A 26,564-nucleotide genomic window follows, 5' to 3' on the forward strand; every position below is an offset into this window, starting at 1 on the left:
AACTAGTTAACATATACATTTCTTCTTTCATTAATTATTGCTGGTTTTATTATTGGCATTGTGTTTTTACGTTTCCTTTACCTCAATTTAATTGTATTTGACCCGTTTTACTTTTAAAATTTAAGCATCTTTAGTCCACAGCCTTTTTGTACAGAACTTTGGTCAGTGAAAAATGTTTTTGAAATGTTCTTTCTTGTACATGCATTTAAATGATATTAATTTAATTCACAATTAATTCAATTGTTTTGGCTTCACTTGACATTAAATGTATTCATGATCTGTGTTTATTATATAGCCATGTGTTTATAAGCCTACACTACATTATAGGTATGCATATGTCTCGTAAATGGTGTTTGGTTGAGAATCTATGAATGCAGTTCATGGATGTTCTTATTTACAATCCTGGACAAGACCGCATGTCTGTGTAATACATCTATAAATCAGTAACTAACAGTTGTATTAAAGGCAGAAAATCTATAGAACGAGATTTCAAACATCTGTGCATTTGTCCTAGATATATCCTCTTCTCTCACCTAGTGTTTCCTGCATTGGCTTTGGATTCTCCATGTCTCTGATTAGGATAAAGCCATTGCTGAATAAAGACTTATTTACTCTTATGTCTCACTCTGTGAAGATGATTCTTCATTCTTCAATGAAGAAAAAATAGGAAAACGGTAATAGGAAAAGATGAGGGTGAGAAAGATTTGGAAATTGCCTGTTCCAATATCCTGTTTTTTCTATGAAAAACAGACAAAGTAAAAAATAAAATCAAAATAAAAAATTAAACACATTCTGTCGTTCCTATTTATTCAAACTTACTGTACTTTGCAGTATTATATTGATAATTCTGCTTAAGGAAAAGTAAACTCTTAACATAACCTCATGTATAGAACCTGTTGAGTTTAAAAACATTCTGTATAGTTTTGTTGTTAATTCACACATAAAAGGACAAAAATTATGAAATGGACAAGAAATGATGAGGCTGCTGAGGCCAAAATACTTCAGACCAGGCTGTGAATGTGTCAGAGTGGTGTCTGTATGAGTGTGTCTTTTTCTCTCTCTCTCACTCACACACTCAACTCTATGCTTAACGTTTGTCCTTTGTCCATCCTATTTTCCATTTTACCCACGTCACTCTATGTGTGCATGAAAATTGCTCATCACACCAGAATTCAAATTCTTAATTGGCTCAATTAATTTGAGTCAGGACCACATCCCTTTCTCTTCCAAGGACAGCAAGTGTCTCTGTAGAGTCACTTTTATGTGTCATTGTGTCATGATTATCTGTAGTGAGCAGGTTGATTGTGTGTGCTGTAGGTGCTTTCCTCCCCATTTGCCGAGTCATATTGTGCTTGTGTGTGTGTGTGTGTGTGTGTGTGTGTGTGTGTGTGTGTGTGTGTGCGTGTGTGTGTGTGTGTGTGTGTGTGTGTGTGTCTGTGTGTGTGTGTCTGTGTGTGTGTCTGTGTGTGTGTTTTGCTTTATTCTGTCCTAATTATCTTTGGTAAGACTCTTTCAGAATTCACTTCATTAACTTTACACCCAACCTGCATGTGCCCTTCACAAACACCCACACACACACACAAACATGCAGCTGCTGGCAGGCACATGCATTTTTTGCCTTATGCCCTCAGAAGGGTTCTAAGTCAAATAAGTTGTTAACTCTCAGGAACCTTTTCAACCTTTTCAAAAGGCACCATCTTTCAGCTGCCTAGACATGCTGTTAAATCGCCATCAGTGGTGACATATGTTCTCTCCATGCCTTCCTCAGTCCGTCTTTCCACAAGGAATGTCTTACAGGATACCGTGTGCAGCTAAGATGGTCAAATATAGTACGTGGCATGTTTTTTGCAGCTTGCTGGGGGAAGGCTCCCTGCTAAATCTCCTCATGGCAAAGGGCTGCCACACTCACACTCTCTGCCCAGCCAATTTTATAACCAACCAAGCTGGGTGACAAGATTCCCAGACCAACAGGAGACAGATGAGTTTTAATGAGTGGACACTAAGACTGGACCACATAACCAGGAAATCAAGAGCAGAAGGTAAAGATGAGTGGTTGTAGCAATGCAGATCTTGCACGGTGAATACAGAATTAATGATTGGAATTATTTATGATACATAATGTTGTGACAAGGACATGTCATACACGGGGAACTGCTCCATATAGTTAGTTGGAAGTCAAATAATATGAAACTGCTTTTCTCCAGTGCAGTGTACAGATGAACAATATTGTATCATAACAACAATAGACAGAAATTCTAGGGAGTACTTATGGTTGTGGTTATTTCTGCTATGTACATATATTTCTTTTTTGTTAAATAATTGTTCAGCCTAGTTTACATCAGTGTAGTAAGCAAGTTGGGAAAATTATGTTTAAATATACCCCTCAATATGGTTTTATCCGGCTTGCTAGATTGAATAAATTCCTAGCTATGTACATTGAGCTAATATAATGAATTTAATCAAAGTCCTTTTGATTGTAATACAAACATATTTGTTATCAAGCCTTTGCAGTCTGGCTTGCATCAGCACGATGTCATGTGACTTTACCCACACAGAGTTTCCATTTTTACTCCTACATGAACCTGTTGATATCCACCTAATTATGACAGTTTAGCCTTGTGGGTGTCTGGTCTGTAGAGAAGCATACAGTCTTGGGCTTGGATGCTTAACAACTATAGAATCATAAAGGGATTCTACATAGAACCTTTCTTGTAGTGTTTCCTAAACAAGACAATTCAAAGAACCTTTAGGGTGCATGATCTAACCTTTTATTTAAACAGTGTACTTGCATATCACGCAATGTTATTATACATAGAAAAGAAACATTTGTGTGCATCACAATAATAATTAAGTTTTACATAAATGAATCACTTTTTCTTTTAAATAAACATTAATTACCCAGCTTTCAATAATTCAGGGAAAACCAGCCCATCATCACCAGTGATTCTTTCATGACCTTGCTGCAAACTCAGTTTGTGTCTTGTAAATGCAAATGCTGTAAAGATGGCGCTAGCTTCGAAAGTGTGGCCTGGAGATGTGGCATCTCGTTCCTACATATGTAACCTAGAGATGTTCCCTTTCAGGAACTCGAGTTACATCAAAAACACTTTGGAAACGAGTGTAAAATACCGCCAGACTGACCAATCCCTGCCTAGTGTGGATGGGCACAGCTAGGTCGAAGGACTGAGGGGCAAGGAGTGGCACTAAGGTCAAGGCTGTAAGACCTGCCCGTAGCATTGCAAATGTCTTGAAGAGATACTCACAGAGGGAAAGGCCTTAGAGCTTTTACACTGAAAGGGTGGGGAGACCAGAGGACTCATAAAAGGAGTGGAAAGCATCTACAATCCGCCTACTAAGAGTCTGCTTATCTGCAGGAAAACCCTTTTTATACAGACCGTAGCAGACAAACAGCTGGTCCGACTTTCTATACACGGAAGTTCTGTAGACATATGTGTCCAGTGCTCGCACCGGGCACACCCGGTTAATCTTGTCCTGTTCCGGGGCCTTAAAAGGGGAGGATAGAATGCCTGAAGCACGACTAGACATGGGACAGCTGAGAGCATCTTGGGACATACCCCGGTCTGGAGTAAAGTAAGGCACTAGCCATGCCTGGGGTGAACTCCAGACAGTAGGGACTCATGAAAAGGCATGAAGGTCCCCAACTCTCTTTAGAGACAAGATGGCCAGTAGAAAAACAGTATTGACTGTTAAAAATATCAATGGCACCTCGGGCAGGGGCTCGAAGGGAGGCTTAGACAAGGCCTCCAGGAAAACGGGCAGGTCCCACACAGGCACTCTGGGTCCCACTTAAGGCCTCAGCCCCAGGTGTACCGCAGAGGAAATGTGTCACTAATGAGTTTTTCACCTTGCGACTGCTCGGCAAGAGGAGCATGATAAGCTGCAATAGAGGACACGTAAACCTTTAGGGTGGAAGAAGATAACCCTTAGGCAAACCGTTCTTTGAGAAAATCCAGCACTGGGCCAATAAGGCATTTGACTGGGTCTAAGTGGTGACCTCCGCACCATGTAGTGAACAGGTGCCACTTGTTCAGCTCCTCATGGAAGGAGCTCTGAATTGGAGAATGGTCTCTACAACCTCGGCCGAAAGACCAGTGGGGAAGCGGGAAGCGTTCCCAAACTGTTGTTGACCCAGCACGAGTTCCTGAAAGGGTACTTGCCCTTTCTTTCATATTGCCTTGCTTTGAGCTGACCCAGAGCTTAGCTGGAGGTGTACATACTTAAGAACATGAGTACTTCTATGGTCATGGCTACAGCAGGAACAAGACTCAGAGCATGGCCTGCAACAACCCTAATTTTAGCTCTGGGACCAGATGAACGCCTGGAGTTAAACCAAATGAGCAAAAGATCCTCATCCTTAAAATTTTGTAGAACTCGAAATAAAATGCATTTTATATTGATTCGATCTATTATTTTTTCTCTTTCTTAGAAGGTCAAAAAAGACATCCACAGCTAATCTGCCAAATAACACTGCCAATTAGGACAACAAAGAATTTATGTAGTTCTCCTGTTCTGCCCTGAAGTTATCACGCTTTAAGGAGGCAGAAGCAGGAAAAAAGCAAATAATAATCACAAGGTAAAGGCAATCAGTCAGGTCTTGTCAGTGTAACGGCCTTTATGAAATAACTGGAAAGAAAATTGGCAATCAAAGCAGTCCTTCTGTTGACAGGAAGAGCCCAACAGGGCTAAGCACATAATGAGGTTATTCTGCAAGAGAGAAAGGTAAAAAAGAAATCTCAAGGACCACAAACTAAAATAGAAACCTGTAGACAATATAAACCCTATTCACAAAAAAAGGCTTTAGTTCATGTAATGGAATGTGCACTGTTACTGACAATACATATATACACAACAACTGCACTGTAAATGACTGTCAGTTGATAACAATAAACATTGTTTTTTTATGTAGAACAATTCAACAAACATTTTATGAACTTAAGGCATCAGTACCTCACAGGAATTAAACATTTAAGCTGATTTAAGCACACATTACTTAAAGACAGACTCAACAAGCTAATTAACAAAAACATCCATACTAATCAAGACAGAAGCATTGCTTCTCTTCAGTAAGAATGTTTTAATCAAGAGTGCACTGATTGGGTGGGTTTCGTTTTAATTATTCCAGTAAAGGCAATGGAATGGAGCATATTGCCATAATGAATAAAATTGCACACTGCATTAAACAGGGCAGGGTAGGAAACAGACAGAGGCAAATATACTAATGGAGAAAAGTGTGGATCTGCTGGCTTAGGTTCCTCACTTAAACTGATTTACTCTTGATTGTTGCCATCATGCCATCAGATCATTCTATCAGATAAGAAATAGAAGATAAAGATTATTGTCCACCTGTCTATTCAACAATGATTTAAAGTAAATCTTTCTACCTGGTCTCACTCTCAAATAAACCCACACCTGTATTACACACAGATCTTGATCCTAACCCCTGTACACTGTCAGGTAAACTCTCCTCTCACCTGCTATGCTGAGCTCTGACAGATCCAGGCAGCACACAACACCAGCGCTATTCTTGGTGTAATGTCTTGAGATGCGAGCAACACTCTCACAGTGTACATTCAGGTGTGAAAATTGTTAATGCTGGTATACTGAAATACTTGTTCTGTTCTTTTTACCACCTAAATCTGGAAGCAAGTTCTTTGTTTAGTATTGCTGTGCCAGCTGAAGTGTGTTTTTGCATATTTTATTTTCATTTGTGTACAAACACAACACACAAACAGTAGTCACATTAGCATTTTGGTGTTCCAAAGGAGCAATGGATTTTTAAAAGGCAATACATACATATCATGTCCTAGAAATATTAAATTCTCAAACACCTGCTGCTGCTTAGCGTGAAAAGGAACGAAAGAGTCAAACACTAAACAAAAGTTTTACAGCCTGTACGTTCATGCCATCAAGTCAGGTTCTGACAGATGTGTTATGAGGCCTGATATCATCTAAAGATATTGACTACATCCATCTTCTTGCTGACTCCAAAAAACAAAAACCAATGAGGCCTAACAATTGCTAGTATCTGTCAGAGAGGCTTCAGGGGACAGAGTCCATTAAGAATCACAATGACAATAAAAAAAACATGCATATTAAAGACACTTATGCTGATTGTAGACAAAAAAGTCCCTGATACGGGATTTTGTGAAAGTTGAGACAGGGCTGAGATGATGGTGGCTTCAAACGCAAAAGCCCCATACGAACCCAGGTAGCTAACTAATTTACTAATTTAAAAAATAATCTAAATATCATAAAAAAGCTTCCCGAGATTAGAAAATCGTATTAACGCTTGAATCATATTATCCAGATAACAGCTGGTAGATGTTTGTTTAACTTAAAAGGACTTTAAGTCTTTTTTGTAGCTTTTGCATTCATGTCAGACAATTAAAGATATACCACACTACATTACATTATTGATGAATAGTGAATTTTCACATTTAGCTAGTCAGGTATGTAACTATAGTTTGTTAACCTTAAATTAATGTCAGGGGTTGTGCAACTCTTGTATACTTCTTTGCACATGACTTCCACAATTTCCAATAACATCAAATAGTGAAGTACTGTATGACACTAGTAAACACTGAAATCATCTTGAAATTTTATACTGGCCATGATGTCAGGGGAAACAGGCCTCCTTAGAAATAATCAATGTGACCTGGTAGAATCCCTACAGTGGTAGAAGTACCTAGATTTTTTTGAAGTGACACACCGCTAAATAAGTCACATAAATGTATGGTATATACCAAAATAATGATGTACAGCACCCTGCTAGCCTCTGCTTAGACCAGGGCGTACCTTGTGCTTTCCTTCATAGCACATAAACAGTTGGTCTGAGAATCAAATGGCTGGCATACAGTCTAAATAATATTATAGGGTACGAACCACAGAAAGGAACATTCTGCAGGCTCAGCCCTTACTGAAGGATGCAAGGTCAGTCAACAGGTCCACAAAACAGGGTAATATACACTTGGGCAGAAATACCAGATTCAACATAACGTCACATAACGTATCTCATTTCTAGAGCATGTAAATTGCCTCACAGTTTCCAAGTTAAAATCCTGCACTAACCCATCAAAAGGGCCTTTTAGTGACTTCAGTAAAATTGGAAGGTCATCTAAGACCTTCCACCTTGGAGGCAACAGTGATTAGCCTGTGAGATCCAAAAGATACCCATAGTGTTGTAATGTTCTGCAGTATTTGCAGCATACACCTGTGATATTAATAGGATCTTGCTCTTACACTTAGATTAAGGATCCTGGGTATCCAGCAATGCAATGGGTGTGGCATACACTGAAAATGTAAGCTATTTTACTGCAAGCATTGGAACAAACAGACTAATTGTCAAAAATGGTTTCTCTTCACAAGAGCTGAATTACACCTTACTGAGTCTTGGTGATGGGAGTGCACCATCGAACCACGGCACTTTGTCTATTAAAACCACCAACAAAACAATAAAGGCACCAACTGCAGCCACACAGACATACCAAGCCTACAAATGATTTATTATATTAGCCAGAACACATCACAGCTGTCAATAGAACTATGACATAATGAAGTCTGCTATATTTTCTTTTCAATTGTTTTGAGAAGAGCTCATTTAGTGCTGTGGGTTGCATTTCACCATTCAGTACTTGAGGGACTGCCATCTTTAGTGGCTGCCTCAGCTAACCTCTTAGTGTTGACTGCAAGATGACAGGGGCCAACAGGCCCCCCCTTAGATGCTGCTGATACCAGTAGAATTTAGCAGCTCAGCTATTATTATTAGCCTGGAAGTATCTCTCACACATGATGGTAAACAAAGCATCATTGTGCTTTTCTGATAAGGTGCAAGGGCTAGCCAGTGATCTATCTCTTTTTAAATGGTTTTCTGAGCTTTATATTATGCTTATCGGTCATCATTGAATGTGGACATTTGCAACTAGACTGCTATTTAAGTTGCAGGGTTTGGGAGGGATCACAGCTGTCTCTGACTCTGAGCCAGTGTCTAAATCTGCCAGCCAAGCGTGTTACAGCGACATAGGCATCACTGCACAGTCAGGATCTCAAAGTCAAAAACAGTGTCCTTAAGATGCTAGTGCCAATGTCAATAGCACACAGCTTTGCCTCCAAGCTCAACCTAATCCAAACAGTGCACGATATGGTAATAGAAACCACCCAATTATGCTAGATCCTCTAGTTAGCGAGATGATAAAGTGATAAACTTCAGAGAACAGGTCACCTGTTGCTTCATAGACGTATCTAATATTCATGAACATATATGATATTCTTTAAAGGTCTTAGCATGGGGGAGTGTGTGCAAAATGAGGTATCCGGGTGTTTCAAGTGTGTGCTTACAAGGTAACAATGATGGCACATTCACAAGAGTTAATGAGTTCATGGGTCATAGTTAGTCTACCTACACATCCCATTACCAGCAAATGAGACAAGTAATGAGAGACAAAACAGCAAAAAATAAAAAAGACAAAAGGTTTTTAAAAAACAAAGAAAAATAGTGTTAATGCAAATCCAAAAATTGAGAAGCAAATTTCCCAGCCTGGCTTGTAAACAAAGAACACAAAATATAAAGTGTTTTTAAGTTTTTTATTTTATTTAAACAGGCCTGAGGTCAGTATTAGAATCTCAAAAGCAATGACTCATCCTTATTAATCTGGATGCTCACTAATTAGAGAACAGCCACTGAAGTCAGCACAGTCAATGTGACCTTCATCAGTCACTGATCCTGAGTGTGTTTGGACAGGAAAAGAGAGCAATGGCCTAGATGACCCTGCGCTAACAAACAAGCAGGTGGCAACGCAGCAGGAGAAAGACAGAGGAAAAGTGCATAAATGTGTGTGTGTGTGTGTGTGTGTGTGTGTGTGTCTGTTGGTGACAACAGGTATATGGAACAGCCTTAGCAATGAGCTATCATTAGAAACTACAGGTACATCAGCAGGCCATGATTATCAACTCCTAGTACAGTTCTCAGGAACATTAAACCACATTCAGGCTACTTGTCTAGAAAGAGTGCAAATTCGTTTCAACTAGACGGCACTGTAATTTCAAACTGCCACACAGAGAGCAATATAACTACACAAAAGAGGAAAAACAAATTAATCATATGTTGTATTCACCAGCCAATGTAGTACATGTGTAACTTTAACCTCCTACGATCTGGGTGTCCACATACGTGGACATTGTGCACAATGGTGTCTTTATTGTTTTCTGTAGATACAGACCGAGTGTCCACATAAGTGACATCATTTTTTTCCAAGAAGAGCTTCATGTTCAAAGAAAATATATGTTTATTATAATCATTGGTTCTTCCTAACCCCAAATAACTGGAAGAAATCTAAAATGCAAGCCAAGCCAAAGCTCAGGGCTTAGGAGGTTAATGTTTTATCAAAACATGATGAATAATGAGTGCCTTCATTAAATTCTGTATCAACCACAAGTTAATACGATATCAGTGTGCTCATTTTTCTGCATTTATATTTTATTCTATATTTTATTTATATTTTTCTGTCAAATTCATAGCCCATATAAGAGCTACACAATAACTGGACATTAACCAGTTGGTTTACTCTGAGCATGATTAGCTTTGCAAATGTAATGTAATCCCTGAAGCCCTAAGCACTGATAAGATAAACTGATCAACTATTTTCTTTCAGACGTGAGCCAGACACAAGCCCAGACCATATGGCAACCATAGCTATTGATTACTGATGTTCCAAAAGCACTGTGAAGTGCCTCTTACTCTTTCACAAAGTGCTAATACAACTTCGTAAATGAAAGGATGTAGACATTATTATTATTTTTATTACAGTGGAACTGTGAAAGAGGTAGTAGTGCTGGAGATGGAGAAAGAAAAAGGTATAGTTATTACACTATTCATTTATTTTGAATTTCCTGACGTTTCAATTATAGAAAGCCAGACTGTTTGGGTTTGATTTAATCGAATAGCAACTGAATATAAAAACATAAAAAAAACCTAAATAATAATAATAATAAAACAATAATAATAATCATCATCATAAGCATCATCATCATCATCATCGTCATCATCTCTGGGTCTTCATATTTTAATATAAAATATTATAAAATATTATAAATGTATAATATACACTTTATAGCTAGAAGTTTGTGGACACTCGGCCATTACATTCATATGTTCTTATTGATCTTACTATTCCAGATGTAGCTCTCATAATAACTGACACTTTTTCTGAAAAAAAACTTTTTATTAGATTGTTGAACAAGGCCTTAATCATCTCCCTAAAACAATTCATTAATAACTCTCGCAGAACAAGTTTTTTGTTCTTATGTGTTACGTTCCCCTTAGTAAGTCTAGGGTAGGGAAAGTAACATATGGTGTTATTGTGATGGATGTTGTAAGAAAGGACATAACCAAGTGTTGGCTTTTTGTTTTACTTTACATTCTGGTGTATAATACAAATGTACATGCATAAGAGACAGGACTATATACAACAAAACAACAACAAACAGCCAGTATCAATGAGCTTAAAACAGTGAATCACAGAGGTGGACTCAGCGACGGTGCCAAAACAAAACAACTTCCGTACCTATGTACATCCTAACCTGCCCAAAAATACAGCAGGTGGCACTTACCTCAGGAACATGTTTAGGACCTTAAGTTCCGGTAAAGGACACTTTTACATTTCTAACTTTGTGGCAATAGTTTGGGTAAAAACCCAAAGTGTGAGATGGTCAGGTGTCAACAAACTTTTCACCATATACGTATTATACATTGCTTTTTTTATATGAATGCATTACTTCACAGACTCAGTGGGTTAGGTGCCACAGAATAAACCACAGGATTCCTATTTAAAAAATCTGGGAGCTTAACACAAATCGAATCCTTAATTCTTAAAACAGCATTGAAGAGGGATATATTTACACAGGCATGTAGTAATATTAAAATAGAGAAAGGCTAAATTGGACAAAATGGAGATCAACTGAAAGGGCAGGTAGATTAGTGCAGAAGGCTGCTTTCATTTTATAACTTCAAATTTCCTTAAATTTGTAAGAGAAAAAAGTAAAGGTTATGTCGGTCTTCTGTCCTTCATGTGAATGCACATGCAATTCTGTCTCTGTCTCTCTCTCTCTCTCTCTCTCTACCTCTATTTTTCAGAAAGGAAAGGGCAGTATTGGATCCTGCTGAAATGAAATGACTCACTGGCACCACTGGCTCACCAAGCACCAGAAGCAAATCTGTTCCACCACAGAACGCAGCATATCACTGAGCCATTCACTCAGTAATCATATCAGAAAAGAGCTTAACGCCCTCAGTAATCACATCTCCCCAGCTACAGAATAAGCTCTAAAGAATTTGCAACCACATCCTAGCTTACAACTGAATCTTGCCGCAATATTGTTCTTTGGATAATACAACTATTAGCTGTACAATTGTCACACACCACAATAATGGTTTCATTCATCAATCAACCACATAATGCAAAATCTCTTTTAAAAACTCACTTTGAGGGTAACAAAGATCAAACCGGGGGCTAGAAGCATGCTTGGCGGTCATTACTTTTCTTATCAAACCTAAAAAAAAATCATTTATTTTAAATCCCCCTAAAACCTTCTCAATATGTTAAACATGACTGCTATGATTAACCTTTAAAAGCAAAGTGAACATGAATTCTGGATTTCATGTGTTATCTTGACCTCGATATCATACGTATATGTTACACACACTATTGCAGCTGTATATTGTACAAAGTTCTAAAGTAAACTCTTTACCGTACCTGATGCACAATACTGTTATTTGCACTATATATATACTTTATGTACTGATCTGTCATATAATCTTTATTTCTATTAATTACTCATACTGTCTATATTGTCTCACATTGTCTGTTTTTGTCTTGGCTTGTCTGTTTTGTCTTGTATAGTCCAAGCCGAATGTATAGTGTTATTTATGTCTGTAGTTTAAGAGTTACTAACAGCTGGAACCAAATTCCTTGTGTGTGTCAACACACTTTGCCAATAAACCTGATTCTGATTATGATATCCAGTGATTTGTTCTAATTGTTACATAATCCCATTTTTTCAACATTTTAACAAATGAATTGTTGTTTCACAATCTGTATAAGTAAGCACAGTGTTATGTATTATCTCACAAATTGTACCACAATGTTTAGAAAAATACACAGAAAATTTACCACACAGCATAACAAAAAAAAAAGCCACAAAGGAATAGAAAGTCCTGTGTGTGATACTTTCAGTTCCCTCATCGCTAACCGTGAGAGCAATCTTTACTTTTTAAAAGAGAAGGGACAAATCAAGTATAATACGACTGAGATTTGAATATTTATTTTGATTTTAATACAGAATTTGCAATTTCCTGTCCCCTACAATTTTACTGATCAATACACAAAAGGTTTCAGACTGGTGAATTTAAATGTCTGTTTTAAAGTGGTTTCAAGTGATTTCAAATCAAGATTATACAAGAAATATATTCTCTATAGACTAAGTATTGAACACCTGATATTTCCAGCCATATGTGCTTCTTCTACAAACTTACAAAGTACCTACAAAGTTGGAGGTACACAATTGTATATCCCCTTCGCTTGAACTGAAATTAAGAATGAAAAGCCCCTGTGCACAGAGCAATAAGATAAGAGTAACAAGGATCTTGAGTGGCCTGTTATAGAGCTCTGACCTTAATAATCTGGAATGCTGACTGAACCCCAGGCCTCCCAAACCTAAAATCAGTACCTGAATTTATAAACACCCTTGTGGCTGAATGAGCACAAAGCTCCACAAGCACACTCCAAAACACACTTTAAATTTAGAAGAACATCTTTTATAAAAGCAGGTTATTATAATAGCAAATGGGACTAAATGTGGAATAGGATGTTCAAAATGCACGCAAGAATCTTGTGGTCAGGTGTCCACAAGCTTTTGTCCATATATATTAACCTCATGAATGCCTCCTTCAATCTGCACTATTCCTCTACTCCTCAGACTGATCTTATAGCAAAAATATTGTATTATAATATTCAGTATATACAATATATACACTATTATATTCAGAGTAAAAATACAATACACTGATTTAACATATACACCTTGGATTATGAACAGTATATATTATTTGAAGGTTTTATTTTATTGCTGATGTTTTGTGCTGCCATGCTGTTTTGATGTCACACCATAAACAGGGTTTAAGGTTTAAAGGACATGGTCCCCATTTACTCTGTCAAGAATGAAAGGTTGCAAACAGTGTTTTTAAAAAAAAATCCTTTAAATATGATTTATTTAAAAGAACCATTCTTTGCACTATTTGCTGTACTATGTTAAAAATCTTCATTTTCCCATTGCTCATTTTAATAAAATTGTAAAAATAAATAAATAAATTGAATAATATTTCAATTGCATTATGCAAGCACAAAGAAATTAAATGATATTAAGAAAGAAAGGTGATTTATACTTGTCTTGTGTAAGTTACAGCACAATAAAATTCGGTCTCTGCATATCTCAGCGATGTCAGGAAGCTGGGTTTAGCCATGATACAGTGCCCCTGGAGCACAGAGGATAAAGGGCCTTGCTCAAGGGCCCCAAGAGTGGCAGCTTGGCTATACTGGGGCTTGAACTCCTGACCTTCCGATCAGTAACCCAGAGCCTTGATTACTGAGCTACCACCTGCCAGAATCATTTATCAAGTGTAAGACTACATGTTCTCAAGACAGCTTTTACAAACAGGAATTAATACCGGAGAATCATGTAAAAATAATATCCATAGAAATGTGATTAAGGAAAGATTTTTTTTCTATGCAGAGCACATAATCCAGACACTAGGCTCCAGTGAGAATAAAACAGAGAGCAAGAGACACTGAAAGCAACTTCCTCTTTGAAAGCTATAATTGGAGCTGCTGATTGTGGAGCTGCCGGTGATGTGATAGCAACACACAGCGCTAAACGCTGCCTTTGATCATGCTAACCCGTGCGTTTGAAGCTGAGAAGCTCTCATCTGACAACACACATGCATGCATATACACACATGCTGTACACCAAGTGTACAGAGATGAGGGTATTGACATACAGGGGGGAAAATGCAGTATATGCTGCTAGCACAGTTTAAACAATTAATTACAGGGTCATGGTATAGGGTTGGTTAAAGTTGGTTAATGATTTTTTTTATTGTGACATTCAGGAGACTTAGAAGTGTAACACAAAAATGTGTGCAAAGTCTTGTCCGTGGTGCTTTGTGACAGATTTGTGGGCACGTATATACCACACCTATCTGTGGACCTTCCCTAAACTGTTCCCACCAATTTAGATCACACTATTGCACAGGACAGATAAATATGCTGGAACATGCATGTGGGAAGTGGTACCTCAGTGGTTAAGATGCTGGACTTGTTCAGCTGTAAAAACAAAATTGAGCTAATCTGCTAAATGCTGCAAATGTAAATAATTGCAAGTTGCTCTGCATAAGGGTGTCTGCCAAATGCTATAAATGTAGCCCTATACCTGTTACATTGTGACAATGCCAAGATATGGCTTGCCAAGAGTGATTTTAAATAATATTAGTGTACAGAGTCTTGACCTCAACTCCACTGAATACCTCTGGAATGTACAGGAATGCTCATTGCACCCCAGACCTCCACCAATATCACTGCCTGACCTCACTAATGCTCTTATGGCTGAATGGGCAAATGCCCACATGTATGCTATAAAAACTTAATGGAAAGCCTTCACAGATGAGTGCAGGTTAATAGAAAAGCAAAGGGACCAAATCTGTGGTCAGAGGTCCACAAACTTTTGGCCATACAGTACTTGGCGTATATTTTGTTAAGTGGCTATAAACCTTTCTTATATATAATTAATGCACTTCAAAACAGCTTTAAATGTATAAAATCTTCTAAAACACTAGAGCAATAAAACACATTTTGGAGGCAACTGGACAGTAACAGCTATAATCTCTGGTTTACTGGCATCTATTTTTGTAAACAATGAAACAAAATATTCCTCTAATTCAACATTTATGATTCTTTGCACTGCAGTATGTCATAAATTTGAGCTTTGTCTAGCTTATATAAAGAAAGGTGAAAGCTGCCAGCCTTGGCTGCAAATCTCCACCACTTCAAATCAATTTTTAAGACCCCGCCATGGTTTCCAATCATTAAACGTCACTGCCTAAAAGCCTCTCATAAAGCAGACTGGGTTTACAGACCTGAGATGAAGCCTACTAGGACAATCATCATGTTCACTCGCTTGTGGTGTCAATCGTCCAGCGATGCATGTGTGTAGAGCACTTTGTGGACTTTGTCCACTTTGTGGACTTGTAGCCTGTTCCTCATAATATGTTTTTCATCCTCTCTCTAGAACCAAATATGTTCACTTTAACTGCTGTGACAGTCGTTTTGGATGTTGTGTGCATGCATGCCAGTCAGTCGCTACAATCCTGTCTCTAACACAGAACTGTCTGAGAACATGAGATATAAGTAAGAGAACACTGCAGTTCAGCTGTACAAGTCCTCGGACTCAAGTGGAATTAATTAAAAGACCAGACAGCTATTTCACCCAACCTGAATGTACACCTTGGGCAGAAAATATCAATCCACCCTCCTTCCTTCTTGTTTTACCTCACTCTATCCCTTAAAGTCCTTCCTCTTATCTCGCCCCCATAGTACCACTTTAATTCTGCTGCTCTCCTCTCTATCTGTTTGTACTCCACTATACAAATCACATTCTTTCTTCCCTTGCCTTTAAAGCACTGCAACTCCAAGTTCTCTACATCTTCCTCATTCATTCTCACATCTATTTAATAATTTCTCCCCTACCTTTGCTCCCCTTTCACCTCTAGTGCCCATCATTGCCAGCTTTAATCATCAGCTTTTCTAGTCCTATTGACCAGACTTATTACTTAGATTATAAATTAGGTTGCACTTATAAATTTAGATTTCGCATTTGCAATTGTTTTTAATATTTTGTCAAAGCTACAGATTGATTGCCAGACTGATGCCCAGTATCAATTATTGTATATCAGGAGTTGTAATAAATTAGAATTGTGAAAAATGCACAGTACTTCAAAAATACACGTGCAAAATATTATCTATCAAATGTCTAAAAGTAAAATATTCACAGCAAACTCATCAATTCACATAACTTGTTTTTTTTCTTTATTCTAGATAGATAGATAGATAGATAGATAGATAGATAGATAGATAGATAGATAGACAGACAGACAGACAGACAGACAGACAGACAGACAGACAGACAGATAGACAGATATTTAGATTGTAGGTCCTTCCTGTCTATCAACTGACTTAACTGTTTTTTACTACACACTGAGTTGAAGGAAATCTCCACCCAGAAAAAAAATGCAATATGCATACTTTTGCATGTGCTAATTTCTTATCTGGTGCTGTATCATTGTTATTTCCATAGGAAGTGTGCAGATGTCCACAGTGTCCACACAAGGCAGTTAAATGGGTTTTCAGAAGCAGATTTGTGCTTTTTGGTGGAGGGGCCTAAAATTGCAGGCTTTCATTCACATAGAAGTATTTCTTTCAAACCATGTCTTGATTGAGCACTTCTATGCATCACTTTTGTGCACTCAGGTCTACAAAATGGTAGGCAAGAGGAGTAGTTTTTATTATTTTCCTGTAGTACTAACACTCAAATGTCAGGATGCAGGGCATGTCATTGTGAAGAAATACCAGCAGACCAGGAGTTGTTCTTGTATAAGACGTTTTTACCCATGCAGGCAGCACAAGCTGTGATTTTTCTAAAAGTACTAACAACAGAAAATGTAAGATAACAGCAGTGCACAAGACCTGAAAGTCAAATTTTCTACATCGAAAACAATAACAACTCTTTCCCCATCAAAAAAGTAGAAACAGTACACAAAACAGAACCTTCTGCATGCAAACCTGAGCATCAATAGCTTCTACACCTGATGTGAAACACACTGTTTGGTTGAAGCAGCATGGACCATGACAAAGAGATTCTTGGAAATAACAAATGTTCATCAAAAATTGGGCTCAAATGTTCCTAAGTCTGAATATTCACCTAAGAAATATGTGAAAACTACCTAGATGATGCAGTTGCATGCAAGTTATAGTAGATACTCAGCTCACCTAGTTAGTGAGCTACTGTATGAGAAGACAACATTCTGAAATCTGTTTATAGATGTGGAGGTGAAGTGCTGCTGCATCAGTCTCTTTCAGTAGAAATGAAGAAACGGTTAAAATCCCACTAGTGCAAAAAATCAGCAAGTAGTTGGATACCATTGTGGGAAACATAGGAATATAAAGTTTAAACTAAACACAAATTCAGTTCAGCAGTTGATTTCAAGATTAGTTTTGTTGATTGTGTGTGAAATACTGATATTCTTTAGAGCAACTATGTGTATTTAACTTTTAATCACAGAATTGTATGATTTATCTACCATTGCAGAACACTGATGCAACCCCACACAAAACCTTAACTAGGTTTGCTGGCTTTAGTGATGTTTGAATGATGATAGCTGCAGTACTGACAAGTCATTCTGTAATGCAGGCCTTCCTTAGCCAAGCTCCATTTCCTCCTGCCATCTATTTTAATTACTTCTTTTCTCCCTGCAGGCCAAATAAGAATGTGCATACATTTCCTGGCACTGTTGCCATATTAATGAAAAATTTGGCATTGGCTCCAATAAAATTTCTGCAAATTTTAAAAGCTTAATGAAGAAAAACCTGTGGAGTGTATTCACAGTTCATTTCATTTCTGGCATGAAAAATCCATCTTCCAATCAAAGGGTTATTCTGATGCACAAATTTAAATAAAAAAGTCAGAAAATATTACAGAATCCACATGCTCACAAACTATGGATACAGTTGAGGCGGAGTGATTCAGTGTCTGTGTGATTTGAACATTTTTATATTACCATAGTCTGGAGCTGGATTTGTGAAGGTCCACGTTTTCCAAGTGCAAAGAGATACTGTCTCAGCTAGGCCCTTTAATACAATTACAATTTAAGTCCTAATCATGATAATTGCACAATCAGGAGTTTCTAATAGGCATTAAATCAAGTTTAGCTTTCATTTGACCCAAGCATATTCCAGGGTTTTTACTAAAAAAGTAGTACTTAACAAAGCTAGATCCATTCATCATCAACAATAGCATGCTGAAGCTACTGACTAGAGCTACACTATGAAAAAAATAAAATAAAACTTGGATTAATAATAGAAAAGTAGGTTTTAAACATGTTAGTTTTGAAACTTATTAACTAATGTCCATACTCCTCTCACTAGACTATAGGTGTAGGCTAAAGTTATATCAAACACCTAGTATGAGTTATCGTTTTCATTCAACATAACCATCTTTTTAATATCATTTAGACTAGCCTGCGATTACTATGCTACCTGCACTGTGCTCAAGAAAATAAATTTTATGACGTGTCATTGCCACACATGAAAGAAATGATTAAAAGTTCACCTTCTTTTATGCTGTTGTGTGTTAATTTAAAGCATAGGTTTTGCCATAGTTTTCAAAAATGGGTACAGAGATTTGTCGTCCTGTATATTTTCATATGAGGTCATGAATAAACAAATGTAGCTGTTTCACATATGTGAAGTTCTAGTCTGGAGTCTACGTGGACAACTCGATGGACCAATCAAATAAAAGAAAAGAAGAAACCCATAGAAAGGTCAGAGAAATGTTTTTACAAGCCATCCTCCTACGAAGGCTTTGTATCTTTTTCTGATCCCTCTTTAATCCAGTCATTAAGAGAGGATCTGCTTCAGGCACTACAGACCCACTGGCCCACACACGCACCAACACACACATCAGCGTGCATGGATGCATGTCTCTTCCTGATACCAGAGTCATCAGTGCAGAGTACTGAATATATTGCGTAATGCAGGTCAGACTTCAATTCCACTGTGGATTGGGAAAATCTAAAGTGTGTGACAGCACGAGTGGAAAGCGCTGGAGGGTGATAAGTGGAGACTTGACAAAAAAGCAGAAAGGTACAGGGGTGAGGGGAAATAGTTACTATCTGTAGTGATTTTGGGTCATCAGAATTTTGACAGTCCCATGATTGAGATGTGTGAAACACTAAATAAATCCTTCACATAAAGCAAACTGCAGCCTATTACCAGACCATAAGGAAAAATCCACTGGAGCAAAAGAAATATGTCTAGTGGTCAGTAGAAACCTCAAAATTAATTTCACACATGATAGCACAAAGTTCAAGTAATTTTTTGGAAAGTGAAAAAAATACACAGAGCAATCCAATTGGATAGTGCTAACTTTTACATTTATGCTATTTGTTTCTCAGCACACTGTAAATGAAAGAATCCAGTTATGGTGCAGAATGTCAGGTTTACTTTGCGATTTGCGTACGTGACGGCCACAGCTCTTCTATACACAGTCTCCCTGTTGTAAGGGACCAAAAGAAATTGTCCAAATTGTAACATAATATTAAGTGAAATGTCAATGTTGAGTACTTGATTGTGAATCCTATGCAGTCATTGCCTGCCTAAAGTCTGTATTATTAAACTATCACAGACATCACCAGACTCTGTGTGGTTTGCATGCTTATGCACTTCTAAGCCTGTAATGCAACTGTTTTCTATTCATTTTGATGTTTTGTCTCCCTTTGTTTATGGTACTATGATACACTGTATAACAGGCCATATTTAGGCTTATAGAGGTTATAAAGTTGTATAAAGAGCCATATATATATATATATATATATATATATATATATATATATATATATATATATATATATATATATATATGGCTGCACACATCAAGGATAAACCCAAAATTATAAGGAACAAACTTATAGCCACTAAATGTATACATTCTTTTATACAACTTTATAACCTCTTTAACTCTGTAAATGCTTTGAGAAAATGTCAATTTTTTAAAAGTGCTATATAAATAAAATTGAATTGAATTGAATTGAACTCATGCTGCTGCTGGGTCACTGGGAGTCAGGTTATTATTAAAGATCAACAAGTTATCTCTACGCTTAGCCATACATGCCCATGCTGCCCTTTCACTCAAATATAGTGCCATGCTTTAGATTATATGCAGTTACCTTTTTTAATTCACCATTTGCTCTCTTGTGTATAACTAAGATAATGACACACAATTACCATGATGACTGGACTGTAATTCCTCTTTATATACATATTATTTATGCTGTATAGTGGTAATATTGTGTTATTGCTTAGCTGCTGCATTGTAAGGAGTTTTTTTACAATGCAGCCTTGTAAAGCTAGAAGTGCTTACCCACTGCTGGTCTGACAGAAACCAAAGTTCCACAAGGTAATGGCTTTGTTGTGGTCTATCTGGTGACTTGGTGACAGAAACCTGGTGCTAGACAGTCATGGCTGGAATTTCTTTCTCTGTCAATAGGTAGGCTTCCTTAACCTGCAACACACAAATACATTACTGTCGCTAAGAGAACAAGAGTTCCTAATTTTCCACTGAATTATGTCATGACGGGATCTGATAAACTATTTATAACTTGGGTCCTATTGACACGTTTTTCCTTAATTGTACTCATGATCATTTACAATATTCTTCATTATTGCTGTATTAAAATAGAGCATATATACAACTCTTTACTTTAAAGATTATTCTGTCTCTATCTGAAAGGGCAATCAAACAACAACAGGTCCATCACAGCCATGATCCCAAATCACATTTCAACCCTCGTAATGACATGCCGATTAAATGTCAATGTTAACATTTAGTGAGCCGAAATAAGAGCAATCAGGTATAGTGCTTCATTAACTCCTAGTTAGTCCACACTGGTGGAATGAAAAGTACCCATTTGTTGCTGCGGTACTCGTAATGGGACATCCTTTATTCCTTCAATATATAATCTTTATTATTTTTTACAAGCTTTAAAGACACACATGCAAAAAGAATAGTATTGAGGGTACCATAAGAAAGGGCTACAACCCTTGTTGCTGTTTCCATAGTAGTGCACCGAAAAAAAAAAAGGTTGCTTTTTTCCTCAATATATGATACAAACACTTGTCAATGAAAAGGAAGTTCTTGTTGGTATGTGACTCCTAGTATACCTCCTTTCCCTAAACATCCTAATGCTATGATGCTGGCTGTAGTCTAATGTGCACATATTATGCAATCCATGCGTTTGACCTACCCACTGAATCAGGTCAGAGATAATCCACAGGAGAGCTCCGAGGTGAGGGATGCACCTGTCTGTCGGTTCGGGTCCTGCTGTCTCTAGAGGAAACGCACGCTGTTGGGGTCCATGGCTTTAGTTATCTGGAGCTAGTTTCCCGAACACTACGGTATGAAGCAGTAGGGCAAAAAAAAAAGGATTCTCATCCGATTCAGAATCGATCGCAGACTCTGAGAATAATTTACGGCACCCTCTCGATGCGAATTACGCGCTCAGCCTGTCTCCTTCATCAGCTGAGTGAACGCTCCTGTCGCTCCTTTATAGCCGATAATAACTTATGCAAATGCCTGTGCCTTGGAGAGCTTCAAGCTCAGAGAAGAGAATCAGGAACTGCAGACACTGAAACTGAACGGAGTGGGAGATGTGTGTGTGTGTGTGTGTGTGTGAGAGAGAGAGAGAGAGAGAGAGTGTGTTTTCCGTTAGCATCATTTTGCCTAGTGTGAATAGAGATGGGGCGGGACCTTAACTTCAGATATTGTATTACGTCATAAAAAATGCTAATGACTGAAAGTTAATTGAATTTCACTATGATGCTGATGATTCTACACCTCATGATGGCTGTGGTTATCAACTCTACAGTAATTGGTAAACCCATGGTTTTGCTGTGGTGAGGTTTTCACTGGTAATTATGGTTGATTAATTAACAGGGTGATGTATTTGTCAACACTGGGCCAAATCTGGAGCTTATCCAGGAAACATTGTTTGAGAGATTGGCATATAACCTATATGTAGGAGAACATGCACAAACACATTCACCCACGTTTATATCCAGGGGTAATAGAGTTGACTGATAGTTTGAAATATCGTTTTATTTTTGTTACAATTGTATTTGTTATTTATTTATTAATAAAACAAATACTTGAACAAAATCAAATGACAAACACCAAAGGTAGAAGCAAGAACTAAATAAATGGTTAATGTCAGGTTAAACACAACAGTAAAACCATTGACAAGCAATGAACAATGTGGATTATCTTGCTACAGTGGCACCTGTCAAGACATAGAATATATTTACAAAGCAATTTCTCGAAATCTATACCTAATTAAGTGTTGACTTGGCTTCCGAATTTAGCACATCTCAATGAGACAGAGCATCTGTTGGATGTGCTGGACAAACAAGTCTGATTCATAGAGGCCAACTCACAACATGCTGTACCTAAAGGACCTGCTGCCAGGAACCACAGCACACCTTGTGTACCAATGTTAACCGATTAGTGCATGCTGTTAGGCCAGCCAACCTAGTATCCTAAGTTGGAAAATTTGTATTGTGAATGCAAATGATTATTGATCATTCAGATCTATTGTTACCAGCTTTAATGGATTAATTAAAGGATACATTTAGTACAGCTTTAAACAAAATATCACATGCAACTGTAGTCTATAACTTAATAAAATAGTAAGTGTTTTAGGTGACATACCATCTTATATATTGTGCCAGGATGTGTTTTCTGAGAAAAACGAATGCAGTAGATCCAGGCTACAACATGGCAGCTTGACTCTGTAGGGCATGTTTCCTCACCCTTTGATTTGAGTTGGCTATTATGGCTCCATCCAGCTGGGAAACATAATGCAGAAAAGTGGCCCAAACCTTATGGGCTATTAGATCAGAGACAACCTGCCTGTGAGGACTGAATAACCAGTCAGAAATTGGCAAAAATAGATCAGTGACAATTATCTGAATAAAGTCCTTGGCATTCATTTCTCTCCCTTTTTAGTACTGGTATATTGTGCCAGTGGAATAAAGCACAGTAAATGCTGCTAAAATGTGTATCAGCGGTCAAACTGTAATTATTTAAAAATTAACTCGCCTCAACAGCTAGTGCATAAATGTGGCTCTATTATACTACTGGCACCAATACATTTCTATGTTAACTGCCATTAAGTGTTGCGATTCATATTAGCTGCTGAAACAGCTAGGTCCTGTTCTGCTGGTCAAATTGTGCTGATCCCAAAACAGTAGTTAAAATGCCCTCGTTAAGAGAATATTGATCAGGTTTGTCAAGAGGCATGATTAATTGTGAAGTGTGACTTACGTTATTGGGATTAATGACCTGACTAAACCTATAAACTTCAGCCTGGAAGGTGCTTGTATCACACAATTAGACCTAAGGTAATAGCTTAAGAATCAATGATGAATGGATTACAATTATTTCCACTTCAACAGGCTTTGCACCACACGCACAAGCACCGCCTGCGGACACACAAACAAGCCTGGCTTGGTGTTTTATGTTCAGTTTTAATATCCATACACATTTGAGTCATACAAAAGATGTCTAATGAAAAGGTGTGTAATCATATCACAATTTGAACTGATACATTAATTTAACAGGCAATGATTGAAATGACTCAAGGCAGCATGTGATTGTATGTTATACGTGTGGCAGTCAGCTAGTGACGTATTAATATGGATTGTTAACACACAAAAAAAAGATAGAGAACAATGTACATTTTGGTGGTAAATAATAATGAATGTGAATGAATAAATTTGTAAACTTATGTAACTAGATTAACAAGGTGATTTTACTTTGAGTTTACCTGGAACAAATTCTGAACAAAGTTGGTCACATTTCGATCAGAGGAAATTACACTGAATCCGCAGATAAAGTGGTATCATTTAAAAAAAAAATCATTGCCTTATGAACTGACATGTAAAATGTCAATGTAAAAGTTCACACCCCAACTGTATAGTGAGCTACAATCATTCAAATATGAAAAAATGTTGTACAAATTGTATTTCATATTATTATGGTTATATGATCCAGGCAACGAAGCGCCAATGCTTTTCCTTCACATTTAATGTTATTTACGTATGACAACAAGAACAAAGGTTTAAGGATTTTGCTGCCAGATGTTCTGCCATCTTCTATGGGTACATGCAAATCTACCTGCCTCACAAGACAGCTGGTAATACTACATTTCATCTGAATGGCTAAAGATATCATACCATCAAATACACATAGCATCCATGGTGGTGAAATAACTCCCATCTAGCAATCCACCCACCCTTTCATTACAGCAGGATGTGATGGCTAAATACACTCCATTGCACATGGGCCACATGTGAGGATATGAAACCACATTACCACAATAAACGACACACCAAGGAAGGAGGAGATAGAAATGGAAAGAGGCAAGGTAATGACATAGGCTAAGACAAAAAGACAGAAAGAGCTATGGAGTTCTCCCTGTAATCTTATAAGAACATGGATGGAGGTCCTACTGGGTGGAACCTACAAGAACCTGTTTGCAGCCTTAAATTTTAAACCAGCAGTGAGCAAGTTTAGTCTAGTGTACTTAGTAGGCGTGGTCTTATTATGGGTTTACTCTAATATGAATAAATTAGTTATAATGTTCTCTTCAAGTTTATGTCTTAAATAATGACAAGTCTTTGACGCATTCAAAAGCCAACTTGACACACATTGAATTCAGCTTGACAGTTTTCTGCACTAAGTGCTAGCCTTTTACTAAAATAATGGAGCAGGTCAGATTTCGCAGCTGCCGTAAGCATGGACTCAGCAGTAGGTGGGTCGTCTGCCACTATATCCAGAAATATCTGCGTTAAAGGCTACCCTCTGGAAGGGTGAGGCAGGCTGCGTATGTGTATAAATGCCTGATAATTGCATGTGTCTAAAAGCAGTGAACATCGCAAGCTTTGCGCTCAACCACAGACTGCAGACACATGAGAGAGAGAGAGAAGAGTGTTCCACCTCTACAGCTCAAGCTACATTAACTAACCACAGAAACTAAAGTCTGTAGTTACATAGACAAAAAATAGCCTGTCTTTGGGACATGGACATGGAGCAGCAGATTTGTAAAAAAGTCTAAAGTGTGCAGCCCAGGACATGAATAGCCAGTGGTTTCTGTTTTCAGGAATCTGTGTGAGAGCAAGAAAATCCTCTTTTTGCATTATTATGATGAGTTGCATATTGTACAGCAAAAGAATATTGATATCATTACAACTGACAAATTAGCAGTCATGTGTCATTTACTCGTATATGAAAGATAACAATGGGGCAAAATAGCAGTAAAGGGGAATGGCAGTTATTGCACAAAATAAATGAAGAGGAAAGAAAGAATAAATAAAAGGAAGTAAAATTAATGTAACCATTAATCCCAGTAATGGTGACTGAAATAGCCTGCATGGTCTAATTAAGAATAAAGATTGAGAATTGAAGGCGCAGACTCTCATTTCGTGAACTGAGTAATCTTAGCATTGTGGGCCTTGTCATATAGTGACACCAAGTGGACACTGAGGAAAAGGGGAATTTTTTTGTCGTTTGTTTACCTTTGTTACAGTCCTTCAAAGTGTACAATGTAAATATTAGATGTGTAATATTCCATTCAGATAAATGTGCAAATAATCAGGCTGCTAGAGAATCTTTGTCAGCTTGTAAGGCATTCTGATATTAACTGACTAAACTGATCTGTACTAACTATATATAAATATACATTAATAAATGATTGGCTAGACACATGAAATAATGGTTCAAGTTACGTACTAACACAACATCATCATTCACATTATCTTATAGAGTACTAGCCGAGCTGAATTACTGCTCTAACATGCATAGCTGCATTGCATTCTGGAGCTTTGAGTCCAATACTTCATTAGTAGGCCATTGGAATATGGTGGGAGGCAAAATGTGGAATGTGCTACAGTGGACAAGCAACCAAAACCTTAAAGTTATCATTGAATATAGAGATCGCTGAAATTGCCTCCCTTGTTAAATGCTGTTGTAAGTCTGCAAGCAATGTAACCTCATGCCTCCAGTGAAACTGCAGCATTAAAATCACACAGGGAAATACAACACAAATGAGCAACTGTGCATCAAATGTTTCAATACAGACATTCTTAAATTCTGTAAGTGTCCCTTCAAATGTGTCAAACCTCAGATTTTCTCTTATTTGTATCAATACAGCATAATGTACTGAATAGAGATGTTAAGCTTTGATTCATTGTTGTACCCAGCGTATTTGTTGTGTATTATTTGCATTGTTGCCTTGTGGATCTTTAGCACATCTTTCACCCAGAAAAAAGTGAATGTAGCTTCAGGGTTGGGCTGCGAAACAGGGAACAAGGCTGCTGAAAAGTCAAGTCAGTGTGAACTTTGTCATTCAGCCAACCGACAAAGTGCAAAGGAGAACGAAAATGTGTTTCTCCAAAAGCTACGATGTGCAATTGTAATATATAACAAATAACAGCCAAGACAGGTAACAAATAGACAGCAAACATGACAGTACTGAAATGTATAAACATAGAAAGCACAATAGACAGAAAAACATCAAATATAAGAAATATTGCACAGTTTTACAGATTCAAAGGTTTTATTAGACGATAAATAATCACATTGCTTGGTTTAGTGGACATGTGGCAGGCATG

The 26,564-nt window shown here is 37.6% G+C and overlaps 1 protein-coding gene across 1 annotated transcript in view; it reads right to left on the reverse strand.

Moving 5' to 3' along the window:
* slc8a4b (solute carrier family 8 member 4b) overlaps positions 1-21,597 on the reverse strand; it is a 58,871-nt gene extending 37,274 nt beyond the window's left edge. Inside the window, exons 1-2 of the mRNA XM_046851921.1 lie at positions 21,143-21,597; positions 20,260-20,400 (exon numbers count right to left, since the gene is read on the reverse strand). The gene's annotated coding sequence lies outside the window, so the exon portion shown is untranslated. The remainder of the gene's footprint in view (positions 1-20,259; positions 20,401-21,142) is intronic.
* Between the last annotated feature and the right edge of the window lie 4,967 nt (positions 21,598-26,564).

The sequence above is a fragment of the Silurus meridionalis genome, chromosome 6 (genome assembly GCF_014805685.1).
Source record: "Silurus meridionalis isolate SWU-2019-XX chromosome 6, ASM1480568v1, whole genome shotgun sequence".
NCBI classification, from domain to species: Eukaryota; Metazoa; Chordata; class Actinopteri; order Siluriformes; family Siluridae; genus Silurus; species Silurus meridionalis.